The sequence below is a fragment of the Paroedura picta genome, chromosome 6, assembly GCF_049243985.1.
Source record: "Paroedura picta isolate Pp20150507F chromosome 6, Ppicta_v3.0, whole genome shotgun sequence".
NCBI lineage: Eukaryota > Metazoa > Chordata > Lepidosauria > Squamata > Gekkonidae > Paroedura > Paroedura picta.
The window spans coordinates 110,449,334-110,474,058 of record NC_135374.1 but is presented as its reverse complement, the minus strand read 5'-3'; the positions used below and the strand labels follow the sequence as shown (position 1 = coordinate 110,474,058).

Sequence of the window (24,725 nt, the reverse complement as noted above, 5' to 3'; positions counted from 1 at the left end):
TTGCCTTTCAAAATGGCCACTGCACTTCACAGATCGTTTCCCGTATATCCTTCTCTATCTTTCACTGTTTGGTGTCCTTTCTCTGCAGCTCATCATCAGCTGGGATTGGGACAGCCCATTTGGGCGTGCCCTCCAGCAAAACAGGCTCTGAACCGGTTGGTTCCATAAGTGCTTCCAATTCTCCCTCAGAAAGTAAATTGTCGGCCATTGCCTTTGCGGACATTTTCCAAGTATTGTTGGGAGGTGACTAAGCCTTTAATGGCGTCCACTCCCAAGTAGGAGAAAGAAAAAGGTGAGGGGGGTTGGGGAGGGTTTAAAGAAGAAAGGTGGGTAGAAGATAGTAAGTACGATGGCAGAAAATAGAAGAAAATAGCAAAAGACAAAATATTTCAAGTTGAAGAAATCAAACGCTGCTATTAAGCTCCCTGCTCTTCCTCTGAGGCAGAAACCCAACTGAGGAAGTGGGCTAAGCTCCATCTAGTGACCAGAAGAAGAACTTTGAAGCTTCTACCTCCCTTGACCCAGCGCTGGAAATTCACCCAACAAGATGAGCTCCCCCCAGGGAGAAAAAAATCATTTACGAGTAACAAGAGCTCTAAATTCAATTCAGATATTGCTTTACAGCCAAGTAATATATGAATAAATACTGAGAAAGAGGGAAATGCAACAACAGGGTTTATTTCAAAGTCCCCCAAGAAATTCACTACCATGGTATATCAACCTTCTTGACTTTTCAATCTAAGAAGAGAATAGTACTGAAGTCATGATAACCAGTAGAAACCCAGCAGACTCAGCAAGCTAATTTATTTTAGCAAAGGAAAAATAGCTGAGACATCTGTACACAATTCCATCAGGTTTGTAGATAGCACATGTTGAAAATCAGATCAAAGACAAATGGCTTCTTCTCATACCAATTCCCACTTAGTTACCATTAATACTGAGTAATTCCCATTGTTTCTTCATTAAAGTTTTGCTATCAAGATGTAACTATTTTAAGATCTAGATACTAGACATACTCCTTATACTTCTAAAAGGAACAAGGTATTTGTTCCAGAAAGCTCCCCGATGCAATTTACATAAATTTATAAAATAAGGACAAACAGTTCAATCCATTAAAATACATTCGATTCAAGCTGTCTAATTAAAACATAATTAGAATTATCACTAATAATCTATAAAAATCTTTAAAAATTGCTCATCTATCCACTCTCAACAGTTAAATTAATCTTCTCAGAAGGTGTGTGAAATACAAACTGCCTTGTACATTTGATTGCTGAAATGTACACTAGCATATTTCCTGTAAGAAATTTTTGTTTGTACAAGGAAATTGCTTCTTGCTAATTAGTTAACGCTTTAAAATTTCCTCATGTCATAAGTTTAGCCCAACTCAAGTGTCAAAATGACAGCCAGTTAATTACTCTTAGGTAAAACCATTTCCCACTTTAAAAAAGGGGCCCTATATTTTTTTCTCCAGTGATCATCATAGGATGCTTGGCTCCCAATCCCATTTATTTATTTATTTATTTATCTATCTATCATACTTCTATACCGCCCTCCCCGGAGGCTCAGGGCGGTTTACATTATAACAGAGAACCATACATAAAACAGTCTGTAGAACATGTACATCGATAACCAACAATTGCAACCAAACACAACACAGTATAACAGTAAACAATCGTAATACAAACAGGTCCAGGGCTTATTGATTGAATTCTGAGGGGGGGTGGGGGGGAGCAGGGGCCCTTGGTCACTGTAGATTACGTCTGGTCTCGGCCAAATGCCTGGTGGAGGAGCTCCTTTTTGCAGGCCCTGCGGAACTGTTTAAGCTCCGTCAGGGCCCTGATCTCCTCTGGGAGCTCGTTCCACCAGGTAGGGGTCAGAACAGAGAATGCTCTGGCCCTGGTCGAGACCAGATGACTTCTTTAGGGCCAGGGATCCTTAGCTGATTGGAGGCAGTAGAGCGTAGAGCTCTTTTGGGGGCATAGGCGGGGAGGCGGTCCCTCAGGTACACTGGGCCCTGACCGCGTATGGCCTTGAAGGTAATTACCAGAACCTTTAGTCTGATCCGGAATTCAACTGGTAACCATTGCAGCTGATGGAGAATAGGCCGGCTATGGGACCTCCACAGTGTTGCCGTGAGGATCCTGGCTGCTGCATTTTGAACGAGTTGTAGTTTCCGGGTCAGGGCTAAGGGCAGGCCTGCATAGAGCAAGTTACAAAAGTCCAGTCTAGAGGTGACCGTCGCATGGATCACTGTGGCTAGGTGTTCCAGGGCCAGGTAGGGCGCTAGTAGTTTGGCTTGGCGGATATGGTAGAATGCCAGCCGCGCTACCTTTGTGATCTGGGCCTCCATTGTGAGGGAGGCGTCCAGAATCACGCCTAGGTACCTGGCGGAGTGAGCCATAGAGAGCTGCACGCCATCCAGGGTAGGCAGGCGCGCTTCCTCGCATGGGCCCTTCCTACCTAGCCACAGGACCTCCGTCTTTGAAGGATTGAGCTTCAGACGACTCTGCTTGAGCCATCTCGTCACTGCTTCCAGGCAGCTGGCTAACGCTTCTGGGGGAGAGTAAGGGCGGCCATCCATCAGGAGGAAGAGCTGGGTGTCATCTGCATATTGATGGCAACCCAGCCCAAACTTCCGTACCAGCTGTGCGAGAGGGCGCATGAAGATGTTGAATAGGATAGGAGAGAGGACCGCTCCTTGTGGGACTCCACAAGTAAGTTGCCGGCGGCCTGATGTTTTCTCTCCTATTGCAACCCTCTGTCCACGATCCTGGAGGAAGGAGATCAGCCACTGAAGGGCTGTCCCTTGTATTCCAGCATCGATGAGGCGGCGAGCTGGAAGCTCGTGATCGACTGTGTCGAACGCTGCTGAGAGGTCTAATAATATCAGCAGTGCCGACCCGCCTCGATCCAACTGGCGACGGAGGTCGTCCGTCAGAGCGACTAGCGCTGTCTCTACCCCATGGCCAGGCCGGAAGCCTGACTGGGATGGGTCTAGGACCAAAGCTTCTTCCAGGTATTCTGTCAGTTGGTTTGCGACTGCCCTTTCTATCATCTTGCCCAGAAACGCTAAGTGTGAGACGGGCCTGTAGTTGTTAGGCTCTTGTGGGTTTAGAGAAGTTTTTTTCAACAGTGGACGTACCACAGCCTCTTTCAAACCCTCTGGGAATTCTCCTGTTGTTAGAGATAGGTTGATTATCTCCCGGAGGGGGCCAATTATCTTTATGCCAGCCGTTTTCAAGAGCCAGGATGAGCAAGGATCTAGTGGGCATGTAGTTGGTCTTGTTGTCGCTAGAATCCTGTCCACTTCGGTCAGCGTGAGTCGTCTGAAGTTACTCATAGTTTTCTCCAAAGACGGCCAAGGGGCCTCTAGTTCACTTTTTGTATCTAAGGTTGGAGGGAGGTCGTGGTGGAGTGTCGAGATTTTGTCCGCAAAATGACTCGCAGCTGATGTCCAATTGGCTACTGTTTTGTTGCCCTTCAATCAGGGCAGTGAGGGATCGAACTACCTTAAACAATTGAGCTGGGCGTGAGTCTGCAGATGCGATGGTAGCCGAGTAAAAATTGCGTTTTACTGACTTCACCGCCATCTCATAGGCTTTCATCTGCATTCTATAAGATGTTCTCGAGGCTTCGTCACGAATCTTCCTCCAAACTCGCTCTAGCTGTCTCAGTTCCCGTTTCTTGTCGCGAAGTTCCTCGGTGTACCAGGGAGCTCGCTGGAGACGGGGCTGGAGAGGGTGTCGGGGAACTATCTCATCAATGGCAGCAGTCTGATATGCCAGTCACTGACCAGGCCATTGAGAGAAGTGCCGGGAGGCATTGGTTCCCGTAGAGCATTCCGGAATCCTATTGGATCCATAATTCTCCATGGGCGAGCTAAAATTTGCTCGACGCCCAACTGAGGAGGTGGTGGGAGCCTTAGCCGAGCCTTTAGAGCATAGTGGTCTGACCACGGCACGGCTGTTGTTGTGACCAGATCCACATCCAAACCTGCGCCGAAAATAAGATCCAGGGTGTGACCTGCTTGATGGGTGGGGCCAACAACAAATTGCGAGAGCCCTAGTGTTGCCATGGATGACACTAGGTCCTGTCCAGTTCTAGAGGACAGTAGCTCAGCATGGACGTTAAAGTCCCCCAGGACTAGTAGACTGGAGAACTGTAGCGTCCAGGCCGCCACCACCTCTAGCAGGGCAGGCAGGGCATCTGGCGGTGCATTGGGCGCGCGGTACACTAGCCAGATGGCCACGCTCTCGGTTGATCCCCATCCGAGGCCAACACATTCAATGCCTGGTATTGACGGCGCAGGAAGGGTTCTAAAGGAGAAAGCCTCTCGGGTTAGGATTGCCACCCCTCCTCCCCGCCCCGCTGTCCGGGACTGGTGGAGGACAGAAAATGTTTGATTTCTGTGTGATTATTCATAAAATTATGTTTAAGTGATTTTTTAAATGATTAGAATTCATTTAAACATTCTAGAACCCATTGGCCTAATGGATAACCTAGACTAGTACAATCTTGAAGTATGTGAGGTTTTTCAGGGTACCCCACAGTATGCAGTCCTGGCCCACCAACCTCACTCCAACAAGAAGACTCCCACAAAGTCTTTGGCGTCACACTGGAGCTTACAGAGATACAACAGGTGGTAGAGAAAGCCAAGTCAGGGCCTGAGTCTGAGCTATCAGAGTCACTGGAAATCTTCTGGGAATCCCTCCTTTCCCAACTGCTGACACTTCTGCCCTCCACAACACTGGCTGCTCCAGACTGGTAGATGCCTAGAAGACTTCTCTCTCCGGTCTCTGCTTCTATGCTGCTCCCTGGTCTCCTTCTCTCTGCCTTCTTCAACCTTTACGCACCACTTCTAGCTCTCACCTGATTCCTTTTTATACCCTTTTCTTATCCTAACTCCTCCTCCTTCCTCAATCACCTGAAGTTACTTTAACCCTGCCGCTCCTAACAGCTTCTCTTCCCGGCTTGAATCCAGTCCTGTCGTTCTTGAATCCAGTCCTGCTTCCTTGTCAGCTTCTTCCTGCAAGGGTATCACAAGGTAAGTCTACAATAGACTGGTCCCTGGGCTTTTTACTCCCCCTCCCTGTGTCTTCCCTCCTGGCATTTATCTCTTTTCTCATCTGTCTGCCCTCTGGGGTTTCTCCTGCCCTTGCATGTTCCAAACCTGGCCCCGCCCACTGAACCAGCTCTTTGCTCTCATACAAGCTGCCTGTGGGTCTGTCTAGTCTGCCCGCCCTGCAAGCTGCCAGAATGGATCCCATGGGCGTAGCAGGGCTGTTCTGCTGTCCTGGCCAAGCCCCCATGTTTCCAGCCCACCTGGGAGAGGGCTCTGCAAGGAGGTGCTTGGGGGGACATCCTGACAAAGTATCTCAGAAGTTAAGCAGGGTTGGTCTAGGTCAGTACTTGGTTGGAGACCACCAAAGAAGTCCAGAAAAGTAATGACAAAACCACTGCTGTTATTCTCCTGCTTTAAAAACCATAAATTAGCTGCAGCTTAATGGCAATTTACACACACACACACATTTTCTCCCTCTATAATACTTCTGAATCAATTTCTGTCAAGATCTCACCTTGGCTAAGTCACAGAATATGAGATGAAAAATATCTCTGAGCTTGAATAAATACCAGTGAATATGGCTCCCTGAATGATAATTCAGTAGGCCATGGTTTTGGTAGGATTTCAAATATAAAACTCTTTTCACAACAAAATACTCTCCTGGTTTTCAACCCTTCCCTCTGCTTCTACCAGCTCCCAAACAAATATGTATTTAAAAAATATTTCCAGGCACTTAACTTTTAAAAATTTTCATCCTGATGCTTTCCTTAATCAGTCTCCTGTATTCCTATTGCAGCTCAGGATGGTTCTCCAAAATTAAGTGATCTCGGACAAGGGAGTTGCCAATAGTAAAGGCATCTGTTTTACATTTAACATTACAGCTTTTGGGAAGAAGGACAGAAGGGGGGAAAACAGCAAACTAATTTAACATATTTTATGTCAGTTTCCTTGCATGCCTCAGTAGCTTTTAGATGCTGTTTTAAAAATATGGTAGATATAGCTGCCAAAAGAGTGGTGAATAGCAATGAGTAGGTATCAAAAAAATAAATAAACATTAGGAAGGTGTCTGAGAACACCTGAAGGTCTCCAAATGCTCTCTTTCACATCAACATTTTACCTACAAAGTTCTTGCAATGTCCTAGTGATTTGTTAGCACTTCCATTCGGGCATAACATGAAAATATGATTTCACCAAACTGTGGTTCAGGTCATGTTTGAACATGGGCCACTCTGATCATTATGATTAGACTTGTCAAATGAGAATCTGAAGTCATAGTTTGATTTATAAGCCACAACTTTAACAATAGATCTACATAACTGTACAAACACATTAATTCTTAATCCCAGATTTCCCTCCAAAAATCCCCTTTATATTTTCTAACTACAGAAATGCATGGCCAAGCTGAAGGCAAATGAGAACAACATTTTTCAAGGGCAACCAGGATTTCAATGATCATGTGTAAATCATGGACAGGCAGCTGTGAGTTTCCTCCATTCTGCAGGGAGTTGGACTAGATGACCTGGAAGCCCATTCAAACGCCATGATTCTAACCAAATCCTGGTTTCACAAAATAACCATGATTTTATATTATGTCTAAAATAAGCCAGTAACACTCTAATACTAGATTGAATATATGGCTTTAAAAGTTACCCTATTGTGATGCTATTTTTTTTAAAGGAGGCTCATTGTAAAAGTTAACAAATGTCTTCCTTCTGCTATATCTATACAAGGCTATATGAATGGCTGGTCTCAGTGATGGGCGGGGTCAGGCATTTGGCAGGGCCCAAAGACATTTAAAGGGCCACCATCTCCTCTCCTATTCCATGATAAGTAACTGATATCTCATTTATCCGAATATCATAATTCTTTGATCCAGGCACTGATTTCAAAACAACATGCAATGAGAATCGCACCGGAAGCTCCTTCCCTCTTATGTCAGATGGTTTTAAGCTAGCTTTGATTATGCTCTTGTAAGAGAAAACAATTTGTAAAAGCTTCCTTATCACATGCCTCATAACAATGTAGGATTAGGAGGATAGCCTCTTGCCCAAGGGCCAATGAAAACATGGCATGAGGTGAACACGACAAAGCTTCCAGAAGATACCATTCAAGATCCTTGAGACAAGAGAGGTCTATTTGTTTCTTTCAGTCATTGAAAATAGAATATACCAACGGACAATGTTTTTCTTCAATATTGCTCTAGTTTTACAACATGCTGCCCTATTTTCTTTGACTGTAACAAATTTCAAAAGGGCCAAGAAACAGTTCCAAAGGGGATGTTGGGGAGAACAGCTGAGCAAGCAAACCATCACAGTAACACTTAAAATTGAATTGGTTTCTATAGCAACAATGTAAAGAACTCTCAGCCATTTGCAAAATCATCATCTTATATGTCAGCTGTTAACTGTGTCTTTCCATCAAGATTTAAAGCCCCGGTGTGTATGGCAGCTAAGCATAACCACAAGCAAAGAAGAGGCAAAGAAATAATCTATGTTATCAACAAAGGAGAAAAGGCATGTTTTTCTAATATTAAGCTACCAGAGGCAACCATGTAGACCAGGAGTAGTCAACCTGCGGTCCTCCAGATGTTCATGGACTTCAATTCCCATGAGCCCCTGGCAGCAAATTCCAGACAACACAGTCGCAACAGAATTCCATCGATGCTCTGGTCCAACCTGACTTATCTCTTGAGTCTCTTCACTCCTCCTTTTCTAATTACTGTAAGACTTGAAATAAAACAGTGAATCAGAACTTTTTTTTACATCCTAGTTTCTTAAATCCTGAAAATTCTGCCTTTACCTTCAGTGTTATTTAGATTTTTTTCCATATTACTAGACTGCCTTGGATATGCAGCTTACTGATACGAGTCAGTAAGGGATTCCTTTAACATTTGCTTAACATTTTCAAAAACTGATAGTATACTCTGATAAAAATTGCATTAAAATGCTATTTGGGTTATAATCACAACAATGGGTATATGATATGCAAGTGTACAGAAACACTATCCAGTGTACAGAATATAGCACGACAATACACTATCCTATAACATAAGTGCACTTGCTGAAAACTGATACAAACAGACATTAGAATAGAAGGAAGAGAAATAAAGAAGCCCTAAAGAAGTCTGCCTGGTCTCAACCAGGGCCAGAGCATTCTCTGTTCTGGCCCCCACCTGGTGGAACAAGCTCCCGTAGGAGATTAGGGTCCTGACGGAGCTTAAACAGTTCTGCAGGGCCTGCAAAAAGAAGCTCTTCCGCCAGGCATTTGGTTGAGACCAGATGCAATCAACAGCGACTTAAAGGCCCCTGCTCCCCCCCCTGCCCCTCCCTCAGAATTTCACCAACATGCTCTGGACCTGTTTGTATTCTTGCATTGTTGTATTGTCTATATTATTTATACTGTTACATTGTTATACGGTTACAACCATTAGTTATTATTGTAAAGTTATTCACATGTTTATAGATTGTTTTATGTATTGTTTGTTCTTATGTAAACCGCCCTGAGCTCCCGGGGAGGGCGGTATATAAATATAATTAATGAATAAATAAATAAATAAATAAATAAATAAATAAAATATTCCTTCCACCCCAGCAACTATTCAGTCATGTCCAACTCTTGCCGACCCTATGGCTCAACAGTCTCCACATCCCCAGCAACACAGAGAATAAAATGAAATATCCTGAAACAAAACCTGAAGCCTCAATAAAATATTTTAATTTATTCATCTTCAAGATTGCCTTATCGAAGCCAATGATTATATTTTTAAATGCCCAATTCACTAAAATGATTCAGTTCCTTTAATAATTTCCCTCTATTGTAATATCCATGGTATAAAACAATTAAAAAAGACCATTCCAGAGCATCATATTTAGTAAATATAACGACACGTAATCTTAGAATGGCCCTAACATCTTTGCGGTTTGAAATGATGCCATCAGCCATGCTCTCTGGGCGATATCTCCGAATACCCACAGCCCAACGCCTGTGCATATGTGGAAATCCATCTGTGGAGGACCTGCCCCACTATGTCTTGGCTTGTCCCCTGTACTCCGAACCCAGGGGCAAATTCCTTGCCAAGCTATTACCAAACTCTCACCCTATTTCTGATTTTAACAAAGTCACCTATCTGTTATCAGATGTCGACCCCTATATCTCTTATAGGGTGGCACTTTTTGCTCTGGCTGCCAGGAAGATTCGAGCTAATGCATTTTTACAGGAGCCTCCACCTTGATACACCATTTTATCTCTTTTATTGTAACTTAGTAGTCCATGTTTACATTTTTAGGTACACAATATTGGAGAAATATTGTTTTATTTGTTTATATTTGTGCCATATCGTTTTAATTGTGTTTTGTAATGGCCTTTGGCTACATACAATAAATGTTATCGTATCGTATTGTAGCACCATTGTAATATCCTAGCAAATTAAGTTACAAGCTGCTCCTGCTGCTTGCAGTCTCCACTGGTACTGGCATGTGGACTCAATATTCTGGTCTCAGGGACTGTATGTTTCCGGTCAGTTTATGCACCTGTAAGCAGTTGACCAGAAATGTAGCTTTTCACCATACAAGGATTAATTTTTGAAAATCTGACATTTTATCGTTGTATTCCCTTTCTTTGAAATTAGGAAAGGGACTTAAGCACATGGTTTAAAAAAAATGAAAAAGCTAATGTACCTGAGGAGCAAACTGAGGGCCATTCCGCACGACTTCAATGTAGCAGGCTTGCAAATTGTAAACACTACTAATTTGCAGTTCTGCAAGACGTCGCACACAATCTGCCACACTCCTGAAACAGTCCCACAAAAAGCGATTTGTTGTAGCGCTTAAAGGGAAATTGAGAAAAGTGGATTCACCCTCCGAAAAGCGCTACACTCTTGCAAACAATCTGCAACACTAGTGAAAAAGACCTGTGCGTTCCCATTGTTGCGGTTCCAGCAAAGTCCCTCCCCCGAACTTCCGGCAAAGCGATCGCCATTTTTTTTTCTCAGAGCGAGCAGAAAGCAACGAACCGGCGAGCCTTCATTCACCCAGCGAGGCTTCTCCGGCTACAGTCCCTCCGCAGAAGTGCTTTAAAGCTCCCCTAAGTCCCCAAGTACTTGGGGGGGGATTTTTCTTTTCATTCGGGGGAGTGTGGTAATGATGAATCGCCAGCTCACACGCCAGCTATCAGCTAGATGGGTCTCTCCATTGCAACGAATTAACACATATTAATTGCAGTGTGTGTGTGTGTGTGTGTGTGTGTTTTAACTTTTCTTAAAGGGAAAGGGGCTTTCCCGGAGCATGATAACAACCACCCATTTGCTGTTCGTTTGACTGATGACCAGGGGCAGGACAAAGCACAGGAAAAATCGCTTCCTGTCTAGCGATTTTTGCAAGACTGGAAACCTGTGGGAAACGAATGAAATGCTACTGGATTCCACTAAAAAAGCAGGTATGCGTAACGCTGAGATTGCACTTTTAAAAATAGCATTTCCACTTTGTGGGACCAATTGGCAACATTGGTCCTTGTGGGGAAACACCCTGAATATTTATCAAGTAAACTAGACAGAACAGGGGCAAATGGATGGACGATGGAGGCCGAGATTACAGCCAGCAGGGAAGGGAAGTCAAGAAGGCAGCCCATTCTTATGGCTGGGGTGTTTGTAATGGACCTGTTTACTAGCACATTAAGAAGAGTTTGAGAGAAAGAAGATTCCAGGAGCAGTTTGTTGTCCTAGCATTTATTGACATATAATATGATGTATTGGGCCCTCACTTCCAACCATGGGACTGTTTGGGGACTGGTTGGCAAATAATTTGGAACAGAAGACAACTGGAATAGTAGTCAGTGATCTGACACAGAGATTTCTTGTACATGAAGGTCAGCACATTGGATAGTTTGAGGATGAAACCTGATTGCAATGGAAATCTCTCTAGATGCCAGCACAGTAAGAATTACAGCAGTTACGATAAGCAGCATGTTCAGGAGAAAAGTAATGAAGATGATTCCACCACTCCTCTGGCCTGGCCAAGCATTGATGAAGGATGACAGCTTCGACTTGTTGGGTTTAATTGGATTAGATCAGGTGGTTTGGTCTTTTGCAACATCTGCATTTCTGTAGGATGTATCTTCAGAAAGGGGCGGATTACATGCTTCTTGGAGATTCGGGTCATACAGACAATCTGAGTCATCACCAACTCTGATTAGATACTGGGTCAGGACAGCAGGTGTTTTTGGCTGCATCCACGGTATCAGACAGTTTAGGAGATGCACAATGGGAAATATTAAATGTTGCAGCTTTGTGTGCCCTGAGGGTTTTGAACAAACCCCTCCACTTGTTTGTTTGAAAGAAGCACTGAGAGGCTTCTTGCCACTGTCCATCACAGAGATGTTTAAAGTCATCCCAGAGTCAACTGTGACATACAGATGTGCTTCGTAGGAAGTCCTTTTTGACACTGAGCCACCAAACACACAGAATGGCTTCTCTAAAGTGACTGTGCTGGGAGTTGGATTTTGTTTGTGGCAAACTTTGGGTTTAAAATCTGAGTCCTCAGAATCTGGGCAGGCTGAGACTTCTTACATCTCCCAGCCAATTCCATGTAAAACCTCGACTACATTGCTTTAAAGTAAAGGTATCCCCTGTGCAAGCACAGAGTCATGTCTGACCCTTGGGGTGACACCCTCTAGCGTTTTAATGGCAGACTCAATACGGGGTGGTTTGCCAGTGCCTTCCCCAGTCATTACCGTTTACCGCCCAGCAAGCTGGGTACTCATTTTACCGACCTCGGAAGGATGGAAGGCTGAGTCAACCTTGAGCCGGCTGTTGGGATCGAACTCCCAACCTCATGGGCAGAGCTTCAGACAGCATGTCTGCTGCCTTACCACTCTGTGCCACAAGAGGCTGTTGTTTTAGGGGTTTAATAAACAAATTTACTTTATTTATATAGCTCTTACAAGTGCACAAATACACGTGCCTCCCCCAAATTGCACAATCTAAAAAAGAATAAATGAAACATGTAGTAGTAATAAAATGTGCAGATTCATAGTAATGTTGCCTAAGTGCAAAGTTTATATATAGCTATCTGTTCTGTTGTTTAAACAAGTTTGATTCCTTTAAAAAAAAAACCAAAGGTTTTTAGAGTCTTCCTAGAGAAAGCAAGAAAATAGGAATAATTTCCCCACTACCATCAGTGGTGAATCTACTCAGTAGGGAGGGGCCCGATAAAGAACTTATAGAGAAATTTCACTCTCTTCCTTCCCCTTCTTCAACGGGCTGGTCACAGTGCAATCTAGAAAAAAGTCCAAGGGGAGTTAGTATAAGAAGGCCAATAGAAGAGCTTTGCTGTTTCTACCAGCTATGTTTGTTTCTATAGTATAGTGATATATTCAATCCTATCACCATTTCTGGATTAGAACCATCATCTGCATTTCCTCTCTTCCCTAAAAAAAATGGGTAACTTGGAAATGACCACTGATAACAACTGTGCTCCCATCTTCAAACTACAACCTCTTTTAAGCACTTATATCTATAATTAGAGATCTGTAAGATGTTCATTTTAAAGTGAAGGAGTTAATCTTTTTTTAAAATGGTAATATCTTCTGTAGTGTCTAGATATTCCTTTGGCTAATTCTGAGGAAAGAACCTGCTGCAGTAATACATGACTATATTTACTGCAGAATTACCTACCAGTCAGAAGCATGTAATCACCTTATCAGCAATAACACGTATTAAGTAGGTTTCAGAGGGTCGCTACGTTAGTCTGCAGTAGAACAATAGCACCCGAGAGACCAACGAGATTATCGGGTTTAAGCGTCTAAGTCAAAGCTCCCTTTGTCACACCTGAAAAAGCACCTCAAAACCTTGTACCTTGACAAACGTAATAAGAGAATAAAATATGAGTCCAGTGGCACCTTTAAGTCCAACAAAGTTTTTTTTCCAAATTTTAAAATTTAGTGCCATTGGGCTTGAACTTTGTTCTGTTGCTTCAGACTAATACTGAATCTATACTAAGAGGCATTATTAGGTCACCATATATGATATAATTTCTTACTAGCTGAACATATCAATTCTCATAAACAGCACAAGTTTACAAGGAAATGTGTAAGAGTTAATAACGCATGTCAAGAATTCATCAGCTGCAGCACATGAATAAGACTTCAGTTTGTCACTTTTACTACATTAGTGACCATTCTTGCGCCTTCACTATACCTTTTGGAGTGTAATGCTAATATTTTCTTATTAATTCCATGGTGTTTTTTGAAAATACAATTCTTACATGTAGCCACAAGCTTAAAGTTACATCAATATTCAAGTATTGAGAAAATGAATATGTGACAACAAATGTTAAATAATTAGATATGCAGTGCCTGTCATCCTGACTGCTCTGTCCATCCCATTGGCTGGGGAGTTTGGAGGTCTCATTGCCATGTTGTTCTGTTCTACTGTGATTTTGCTGTCCACTTTAATTAGGTTTTAATGGAGTTTTTTATAGGACGTTTTGTAACCCACCACGAGCTGGTCTCAGGTGTGGTGGGAAATAAATTGAATAATAGTAGTAGTTGTTGTTGTTGTTATGTGCGAAGTCGTGTCCGACCCATCGCGACCCCATGGACAATGATCCTCCAGGCCTTCCTGTCCTCTACCATTCCCCGGAGTCCATTTAAATTTGCACCTACTGCTTCAGTGACTCCATCCAGCCACCTCATTCTCTGTCGTCCCCTTCTTCTTTTGCCCTCGATCGCTCCCAGCATTAGGCTCTTCTCCAGGGAGTCCTTCCTTCTCATGAGGTGGCCAAAGTATTTGAGTTTCATCTTCAGGATCTGGCCTTCTAAAGAGCAGTCAGGGCTGATCTCCTCTAGGACTGACCGGTTTGTTCGCCTTGCAGTCCAAGGGACTCGCAAGAGTCTTCTCCAGCACCAGAGTTCAAAAGCCTCAATTCTTTGACGCTCGGCCTTCCTTATGGTCCAACTTTCGCAGCCATGCATTGCAACTGGGAAGACCATAGCCTTGACTAAACGCACTTTTGTTGGCAGGGTGATGTCTCTGCTTTTTAGGATGCTGTCTAGATTTGCCATAGCTTTCCTCCCCAGGAGCAAGCGTCTTTTAATTTCTTTGCTGCAGTCCCCATCTGCAGTGATCTTGGAGCCCAGGAAAATAAAATCTGTCACTATCTCCATTTCTTCCCCTTCTATTTGCCAGGAATTGAGAGGGCCGGATGCCATGATCTTTGTTTTCTTGATGTTGAGTTTCAAGCCAACTTTTGCACTCTCCTCCTTCACCCGCATCAACAGGCTCTTTAGTTCCTCTTCACTTTCTGCCATTAGAGTGGTATCATCTGCATATCTGAGGTTGTTGATATTTCTCCCTGCAATCTTGATCCCAATTTGTGACTCCTCTAATCCCGCATTTCTCATGATGTGCTCTGCATACAAGTTAAATAGGCAAGGCGACAGTATACAGCCTTGCCGAACTCCTTTCTCAATTTTGAACCAGTCAGTGATTCCATGTTCAGTTCTCACTGTTGCTTCTTGACCTGCATATAAATTTCTCAAGAGACAAATAAGATGCTCTGGTATTAGCATCTCTTTAAGAACTTGCCACAATTTCTTGTGCTCCACACAATCAAAGGCTTTAGCATAGTCAATGAAGCAGAAGTAGACGTTCTTCTGGTACTCCCTGGCTTTCTCCATGATCCTGCGTATGTTGGCAATTTGATCTCTAGTTCCTCTGCCTCTTCGAAATCCTGCCTGTACTTCTGGAAGTTCTCGGTCCACATATTGCTGGAGCCTAGCTTGTAGGATTTTGAGCATAACTTTGCTAGCATGAGAAATTAGTGCAATGGTCCGGTAGTTTGAACATTCTTTGGCATTGCCCTTCTTTGGGATTGGAATGTAAACTGACCTTTTCCAATCCTGTGGCCATTGTTGAGTTTTCCAAATTTGCTGGCATATTGAGTGTAGCACTTTTACTGCATCGTCCTTTAGGATTTTGAATAGTTCAACTGGAATGCTGTCACCACCACTAGCTTTATTGTTGCTCAGACTTCCTAAGGCCCATTTGACTTCACATTCCAGGATGTCTGGCTCCAGGTCAGTAACTACCCCATTGTGGTCATCAGGGATGTTAAGCTCGCTCTTGTATAGTTCTTCTGTATAATTTTGCCACCTTTGTTTAATCTCTTCTGCTTCTGTGAGGTCCCTACCATTTTGGTCCCTTATCATACCCATCTTTGCATGAAACGTTTTCTTCATATCTCCAATTTTCTTGAAAAGATCTCTGGTCCTCCCCATTCTATTGTTTTCTTCTATTTGTTTGCACTGTTCATTTAAGAAGGCATTCTTATCTCTTCTAGCTTTTCTCTGGAATTCTGCATTCAATTGGGTGTATCTTTCTCTTTCTCCCTTGCCTTTCACTTCCCTTCTCTCCTTAGCTATTTGTAAAGCTTCCTCAGACAGCCATTTTGATTTCTTGCATTTCTTTTTCTTTGGGATGGTTTTAGTTGCTACCTCTTGTACAATGTTGCGAACCTCCATCCATAGTTCTTCAGGCACTCTGTCTATCAGATCTAATTCCTTAAATCTATTTGTCACCTCCACTGTGTATTCGTCGGGGATATGATTTAGTTCATACCTGAGTGGCCTAGTGCTTTTCCCTACTTTCTTCAATTTAAGCCTAAATTTTGCAACAAGAAGCTCATGATCTGAACCACAATCAGCTCCTGGTCTTGTTTTTATTGAGTGGATAGAACTTTTCCATCTTTGGCTGCAGAGCACATAGTCAATCTGATTTCTGTGTTGACCGTCTGGTGATGTCCATGTGTAGAGTCGTCTCTTGGGTTGCTGGAAAAGAGTGTTTGCTATGACCATTGTATTCTCTTGACAAAATTCTACCAGCCTGTGCCCTGCTTCATTTTGTACTCCAAGGCCAAACTTGCCTGTTATCCCGGTTATCTTTTGGCTTCCTACTTTAGCATTCCAATCCCCCAAGATGATAAGCACATCATTTTTGGGCGTTGCTTCTAGAAGGTGTTGTAGGGCTTCATAGAACTGATCAACTTCATCCTCTTCAGCAGCAGTGGTTGGGGCGTAGACCTGAATCACTGTGATGTTGAATGGTTTGCCTTGGATTCGAACTGAGATCATTCTGTCATTTTGGGGATTGTATCCCAAGACTGCTTTTCCTACTCTCTTATTGATTATGAAGGCTACTCCATTTCTTCTGCGAGATTCTTGTCCACAGTAGTATACCTGATGGTCATCTGAATTAAATTCACCCATTCCTGTCCATTTTAGTTCACTGATTCCTAAAATGTCGATGTTCAGTCTTGTCATTTCTTGTTTAACCACGTCCAGCTTGCCTTGATTCATGGATCTGACATTCCAGGTTCCTATGGAATAAAAATCTTTACAGCATCGGACTGTCTTTTCGCCACCAGTTACTTCCACAACTGAGCGTCCTTTCGGCTTTGGCCCAGCCGCTTCATTCATTCTGGCGCTACTCGTACTAGCCGTCTGCTCATCCCCAGTAGCATATTGGACACCTTCCGACCTGAGGGGCTCATCTTCCAGCGTCATATCGTTATGCCTATTGGAACTGTCCATAGAGTTTTCATGGCAAAGATACTGGAGTGGTTTGCCATTTCCTTCTCCAGTGGATCACCTTTTGTCAGAGCTCTCAGCTATGACCTGTCCGTCTTGGGTGGCCCTGCACGGTATAGCTCATAGCTTCACTGAACTACGCAAGCCCCCTTGCCACAACAAGGCAGCGATCCTTGAAGGGGGAATAGTAGTAGTAGTAGTAATAATAATAATAATAATAACAATAGTAATAATAATAGTAATAGTAATAATGTAAAGATTAAATTAAATAAGCTATAAGCTGCCCCTCAGACAGCTAAAAACTCTGGAGTTCCCAACTAACTAGAATGCTGAGGGCCCCGATGGAACATTCTAAGTTCTGCAAAACGGAGCTCTTCCGCAAGTTCTATGGTTGAGGCCAGGGGGAATAAATTCTGGGCCCCTCTCTGAGAAAACCAGGTAAAGAGGCTACCCTTGGGTTTGTCCCAAGACAGCTTTAAGAAGTCTCTGGAGCTGGAGGGATGGAGTTTCTTCACAACCAAGGGTGGGTTTTAATGGGGTGTATGTTTATGGGGGTTTTACTGTGGGAAATTATTGTTACCCGCCATGACTCACTGTGTGGAAGTGATGGGCTATAAATATAATAATAAATAAAAAATAATGACACATGTGAAGTATTTCCAGAAGTTCCCTTTGGAAGCTTGTTTTGGAACCCTAACAGAACCTGTTTCTTCAAAAAGCTTTATGGGGCTTATAGGGGATTGTAGCCATGATTGTACCTGAGGGTCTTATTGCTACAGGTCTTAGATCCTTTAAATCCTGATCGCCTATCAAAGACCCATTATGCACGGGGGTTTTAGCGCACATTCGGGGTAGAATGGCAGCGACTAAAATCACGGATAACGCACGGAGCCGGCTGCAACCGGCTGCAGCTTCGGTGCATGCCGCCGAAAAAGCCGCGTCAGTGAAACGCGGAAGAAAGCGCAGCTTCCGGGTGAGCGGGGCGCAACCAGAAGCGGCGCCCGGATCGGCGCGTGCATAATCAGTTACTCTGGGTTTTGCCGCCGTCGCGCCCCGCCCCGTGTATAACCGGTATGCGTCGCGTCTTCCCCCTCCGCGTTTTCCATGTGACCCGAAATCGCCGTTTCGGCGGCCGTGCATAATGGGCCAAAGGCAGATTCTGCACAAGCGAAAAAGGCCTAGAGGGAGAGTATTGAACTTTCTAAGGAGTTGGGAGGGTGGGTAAACGGAGGAACACTGGTTGGAAGAGAGGTCTGGAGAGCTATCTTGCCAGGTTATATAATGGCAGGAGGATATCGAAGGAAATTAGTGCTTATAGCAAGCACCTTCTGATGACTCTGATGTGCCCATGTCACTTCTGGGTGATGTTAGCGCATCAAGTTATGTTTTGGAGTCCTTATGGGTTGTGGTAAGTGAAAGTCAAACTTGTTAATCTTTTAATTAACAAATTATGTCACTACATGCAACTACATGAAAATTATAACTGTACCTTCCTTGCTTTCACTGATGTAAAGTCATGTTTTCAGTACATTCTCTTTCTAGTTTGATAATCAAGGATTGATCTGAAGAAAATTCTTTTTTCACTAATCAAGGATGGCTTGTCTGACTTTAACAGAAACTGCTCAGTGGCACTTCCCATCAAGTGGCACCTGTGGCATGTGCCATACCTGCCACAGATATGCACTGTTCAATGAGGTCACAGGGCCTCTGTTGTTACATATGATGTATGTGGGCTGTAATTGTCCAAAGCCCTGATTTGTAAATTGAGACTTGGATGACATGAATCTTGCTTTCCCCTTTGCATTTCCTCTATTTACTTTTTGTGATATGGTGACCAGAATTGTATACAATGTTCTATATGAAGCTGCACTAAAGATATAAACAGACGCACTACAATATCAGCCATTTTATTTTCAATCCCTTCCCTAATAATCCCTAACATAGAGTTTGCTTTTTACACCGCTGCAACCCCAAGATCTTTTCCCTCTTAATCTCTTCCGCCTCTAAGGAGCTGAAAAAAGACAAGCAAGAAGCTAAGCAGTAACCCTATAACCTACTTTTAAATGTTTAAATCCAGGATTTTTGGCAACAGGAATCTTTAAACCTCCCCCCCCCCCGCTCTGGAGGAGCAGGAGGAATAAAGGAGTAAGGACGAGTAGGGAGGAGTTAGGGCGGGCCCTGTCCGTGATAAAAACTCGGAGGGCCCAATCAGGAGCCGCGAAGCGGCTCCTGATTGGGCCCTCCGAGTGTCACTCGGGGGCCAAGCAGCCAATGGGCTCGGCTCCCCATTGGCTGGTTGGCCCAGCCTCGCCTGGCCCGGCCGGAGAGTCGCCGCTCAGAGGAAGAAGCCTTCCCCAGCAGTAAGTCCTCCGGCCGGCTTCCCCTTGCCCACAGAGCCTTCTGCCGGGCCTTGGGGCAGGCTTGCCTGCCCTTGGCCCAGGCAGAAGGCCACAAAGCCCACTCCGGCCGTCCCGAGCCTTCTGCCGGGCCCTGGATCAGCCGAAACTGCTCCTGGGCCCGGCAATAGGCCTCAAAGCCTGCCGCCGCCTTCCCGAGCCTTCTGCCGGGCCCTGGAGCAGCCGAGACTGCTCCTGGGCCTGGCAGTAGGCCTCAAAGCCTGCCGCCGCCTTCCCGAGCCTTCTGCCGGGCCCTGGAGCAGCCGTGACTGCTCCTGGGCCCGGCAGTAGGCCACAGAGCCCACCGTCTCCGTCCGGGGCCTTCTGCCGGGCCCTGGGGCAGCCGAGCCTGCCCCTGGGCCCAGCAGAAGGTCCCAAGGCCACCTACCTTACTCTGTTCCTCCCTTCCTCCCAGCATTCCCTTTGTCCTTCTTTTCCTCCTAGCATTCCCTTTGTTTTTCCCTTCCTCCCTTCCTCCCTCTCTTCCATCTGCCTCTTTCTGGCTACCTGTTTCTCTCCCTCTTCTTCTGTCTCTATCTTCCTCCCTTTCTTTCTGTCTCTCTTTCTCCTTTTCCTCCTTCCTTTGCCCCATCCCTCCACCCACCCATCATGCTAGGGCCTGCTGTATTTTGGCCACAGCGGGCTTAATATTTAGTAGATTATAATGTCTCTGAATATATACAAAATACTTTGCCATGCCCAATCCTTAGCAGCAACCCTTTGACATTTTGGGCCACCTTTGACATCTACCAACCAAGATTCTTGCCCCTTATGTCGAACATCCACATAAGGTAGAAGAATCCTTGTACCCTGTCCCCTCCCTCCTCCTCCCTGTCCCCTCCCCCTCTCCTTACCTGCTGTTTGGGCTGGGTCCACCCCTGCCAGTCTCCCAAAGCCAGCCCCGCTCTCCGGAGTGTGTGGGCGGCCTCAGAGACGTTGCTGGGCTGCCCCTGCCCCCGCCAGTCTCCCAAGGCTGCTTCCACTCTCCAGATAGGAGTGGCTTTGGAAGACTGGCCGTGGCAATGATGCCAGAGCATTGAGTGCGCCTCATTGCTCTGGCACCACTGCAGCAGTCCATCCACTGGCGCGGTCCTTGGGGGCAGGGCTATGGACATCACGTCCATAGACTTCCATTTGGGGGACTGCACCAGTAGATGTTCCACAACAAAAATACAGAGTGCCCCAATCAGTGCCATATTACCATCCACAAATGAAGGATAAAATATGGCTTGTGTCACATTTCCTTTGACTGAAGTTATAAAGCAATCATTTCTGGCAACATTGGTTTTATATGAAGCTACATTTTATAAAGCCTCCCTGATACATGCATATACCCAGATGCAAATGTTTTATTATGTTTCAATTTATTATGTTTCCACATATTTTCTCAGACAGTAGTTTATGTTGCAGATTTCAGTACATATTCATATACATCCATAAAGTATAATAAATGCCTTCCTCACAATTAGAGATGCTCACAGGCTCTCCACTGGATAACTATAATTCTGTAGGCCCATATGTTTTTGAACTCCAGCAGATAAATCAAGCAGTTGGTTGGCCGGACTCTTCTGCACATCTACTTAATGACTACTGTGTCAGACAGCAACTACCCAGGGAAATTATTCTGGGTATTTCACTCGTTTTATTAGCTGAAAACCTCACAGGATAGCAGGAGATTGGGTTTTTCCTGTTTCCAGGTCAAATTTGCTTCCAGCACGCATCAGAAGTAGGAGACAAAAATGCACCCTAAAAGATGATCAGCTGTATTGCCTAGTTGGGTCTTAGCGCTCTATGCTTTCCTTTAACAATAAATTTGGGTTTTTTCTGTTCCTCTTCCTTCTGATTAGATTTAGAAATCTAAAAAAAAAAATCCAAAACCTTGGGCAACAAATTCGAGGCAAAACAGTGACTAACAAGAGAAAAATACTTTCTTTTAAACATTTACTTTTTAAATCTTTTGTTTAATAAACATTAAATACAAAAAAGAGCATTCACAACATGATCTATAACATACTTCACAATAAAATCTAAAACCAGAAAAAAGAATGCAAAGCTAAAATCACCTTAAATAACACATCTTATACTGACTATAAAACAGCTATGTTTGCTGCTAGTTTGCTTCTGGGCCATCAGTCTTGCCTTTACAACCATAAAGTGTAGGGTGGCAAGATACCTGAAGGGTCATCTTCTCCCTTGTCGTTGCCATTTAAGATCTTCAAAGGCCTTCTTTTCAAATAGGGCATGTGGTAACCAGAGCATAGATCCGGCAGTGAGTTGGCAGCTGAACATCATACTGCCTTCTCCACAGTTCTTCCACTGACTGAATGCATCACCGAGTTGCAACTTGAAAGCAGTCTATTGATTGTTTTGGTTGGATTTTTATTTTTTCTCTCTGTTTATCTACTTTTATGACGGCTTGTATATATTGGGAGACCATGTTATTTTGGTGCTGCTAAATTGTTTTCATTATAGTCTATGCTGCTTAACAATTTCGCTGCTCTGTTCTGAATTATTTATTAAAATTCTGAACTCTTCAAGGATACACTCAAATAAAAATTACAGTAATTACAGATTAGATTACCAGAATATGATCAAAGCATGAATAACACTAGTCCAATCTCACCTTTCAAGGAAAGACTACAGCTAGCATTATCAACTATATCTGGAAATTGTGCTACCATGCCACATAAAACATCTCAGTCTCCATCATCAGGATTTAATTACACACCCAACTTGTAAACTTGCTCATTAAGGGAGAAATCAAACCCACCCACAATTAACTCTTTAAACTTTGATGATCAGCATTATGAGCCAATAGCACATCAGTCTTATTTACACTAAGCTTTCAGAGTCCAGGCACTTGCTCAGAACATACACTGTGAATATAAAGAACCCAACTGATGATCAATATAATTCTCCCTTCTCCACAGGTGGTAGAAGAACCCTTAAAATTCCTAGCAATGTTTGGAGTAATCCCATATATTGCACAAAAGAAACTCATTATATGGAGGTCTTACAGAAACTCTAGTTAACAGTGCAAGGCAGGGTCAAAAGCGAAGGTAGTTGTTTCTACTCACAAAACTCTCTATGCTCCTAGGACCTAATTCCACGACATCATTTTTCATTTGGGCCAAACAGGATGACCAGTGCCTCTGGGACAAATATGCGATAATAGAGTCTTGAGGTTTTAATTCATTGTCTCACTAGTTGTTTTTCTTGAGTATCACTTTTTTTTATTTGAGCGAAATCTGTGAGCTAAAGTGTACTTCAAATTTCCCACAACCAACTCCTCTAAAGTTGGTAGAACCAAAACCTTTGGCCAATTTTATATCATTTTGGTATGTAGCATTTTGCAAAAGGGCAATGCATCAAGCGTAGAACGTCATCTTTGCATGCAAAATGTCCATAGTTGAGTTAGTGACATCCCCAATTAAAAGAACCTGGCAGTTGGGGATGTGAACAACTTCTGACGGAGAACATGAAGAGTCACGACTAGTCAGAGGACACAGCACTGACCTAGATAGAACAATGGTCTGACTCAGGATTAGGCAGCTTCATGGGTTCATGTGAACACAAAAACCTTGATTAAATGGCCAGAATTCTGAAAGATGAAAAAGGTTTTATTCCTAATCTAGAACACTGTATCTATGTGCTTCTTTTAACACAGTCATTTAAAAGCCTGGATCCAACTTTTTAAGTTGGATGGAAAACTTATTCACCAGGAATATTCACAGGGCGAGATGTTAAGTCTGGTTGAGTAATGTACAGAAAAACCTTGTCGCTTTGTACTTCCTGATACTGAAAATTCCCCTTCTACACTTCCACTGGTTAATAAATATGTAAACATGTTCTGATAGTAGAATTGGTGAATTAAGACTTACCTTGAGAAGTGGAAGGCCTGGCTAACTGCACTCTATATGAGCAAGGTCTGCAGCAGAACAGATTTTGCAGAAGCTTACAAAAATAGCTGGTACTGGCACTGCCTTCCATTTAATATCCCAGCATATATCAAAATGGAGGATTCAGCTAAGCTAGTCACTGAGAAAACTAATTTCATGGTAAAATAATTCTATAATATTTTAAGGTTTACTGGCAGGACTACTTTAATAAGAAATCTGCATTACAAAACATACAAAAATTATACAGAGATGCTTTCCAATTGCTTAAATATAGTAATTCTTTTTACGGCGCTACTTAAAATAATCAGTACTCTAGGGAAAAAACTAATCTTAATCTGAAACTATTAACTATTGATTTTGCTTGTAAAAAGCTGTTATGATAGCTTCTTTGACTAGTGCTGTTTTTTTTTTTTAATGAGACAGTCACAGGAAACTGGTTTTACAGAACTCATACCATCATGGAAACAAGTTTATGGGTACATTGCAGGTGATGGAATGAGATACTGCGATTTAAACCAGGTCAAAAGAGTAGACATTTTAGGAAACATAATGCAATTAAATGTTTGCTGCAATTGGTTTTCTCTGACACAGGCCTCTAGACTGCCAAAACCCAAATCAATCAGTAAATAGAAGTGATTTAAAAGCACTGTTGACTATAGTGCTATGCACCATTTTAGAACTTCTGGTCAGGATGATACAGGATTCGGCTGTTCTCTGTGCATGTACAATTTGCAGCAGATTTTCAGAGCAGTAATATTTTAATCTTGACTTTGGATTCTGTGCACCACTATTTTGTTTTTCTGCAGCTACAACCTTAAAGACACACTTTTCTAAATCACTTGTGATGTGGGGGAAGGGATGTCCAAAGTTTAAAACATGTACACAATTGTCCTATTGCTGCTGTGCAGTAGCATGCAGCAAGCACCATTTAAATCTTTCTAGTTCAAGTTTTGCGCATCCGTTTTAGCATTTGTTCAGTGAATGAGAGGGAACACAAGTAAAGGAGGGGTGGGGTGGGTAACCTTATGTTAAAATTGACAAGACTTTATTTTGAAACTGACAAGCAGATGTCAAGACTCATTTTCCAAGGATGACTTTTAGGGGGAAATCAGGGAGTGCCAACAGCAGAACAGCAATTAAGCCATGTCAGGCTAGAAGACAAAGATGCCTCTTCCAGTATTGCCTTTTAAATGATGTACAATTACTGTCCATTAATACAATTTGAACATTAAGTGTCCTGTGACAATCTGGAACCTCCATTTCGAATCTTTCCATTCTCCCCCAAACCCCTGCTGAATATGAGACTCAGTTTCATGTTTTGTCATCTTGAACTACAATTCAATAAAGGACTGACCTCCTCTGGTGTTGTTTAGTCAGTTTTATAGTTTATTCTGAGAACACGCATGGTGTAGTGGTTGAGAGTGGCGGCTTCTAATCTGGTAAGCCGGGTTTGATTCCCCACTCCTCCACATGCAGCCAGCTGGGTAAACTTAGGTTCATCACAGCTATGATAGATCTGTTCTCACAGAGCAGTAATATCAAGTCTTTCTCAGCCTCACCTACCTCACAGGGTGTCTGTTGTGCGGAGAGGAAAGGGAAGGCAAGTGTAAGCTGCTTTGAGACTCCTGGTAGAGAAAAGCAGCATATAAAAACCAATTCTTCTTCATCATCATAAACTGCCCAACTTCTTTATTCTGTGTCCAGCCTGGTGGAATGAGCTCCCAAGTGAGATCAAGGCATCAGAATTTCAACAGTTCTGCAGGGCCTGTAAAACGGAGCTCTTCT

The 24,725-nt window shown here is 43.4% G+C and overlaps 1 protein-coding gene and 1 pseudogene across 1 annotated transcript in view; both read right to left on the bottom strand.

Moving 5' to 3' along the window:
- The window catches only part of HS6ST3 (heparan sulfate 6-O-sulfotransferase 3), a 236,328-nt gene that overhangs the window by 140,178 nt on the left and 71,425 nt on the right, over positions 1 to 24,725 (bottom strand). The gene's annotated exons all lie outside the window — the stretch shown is intronic.
- LOC143840518 (uroplakin-3a pseudogene) lies at positions 10,787 to 11,646 on the bottom strand (annotated as a pseudogene).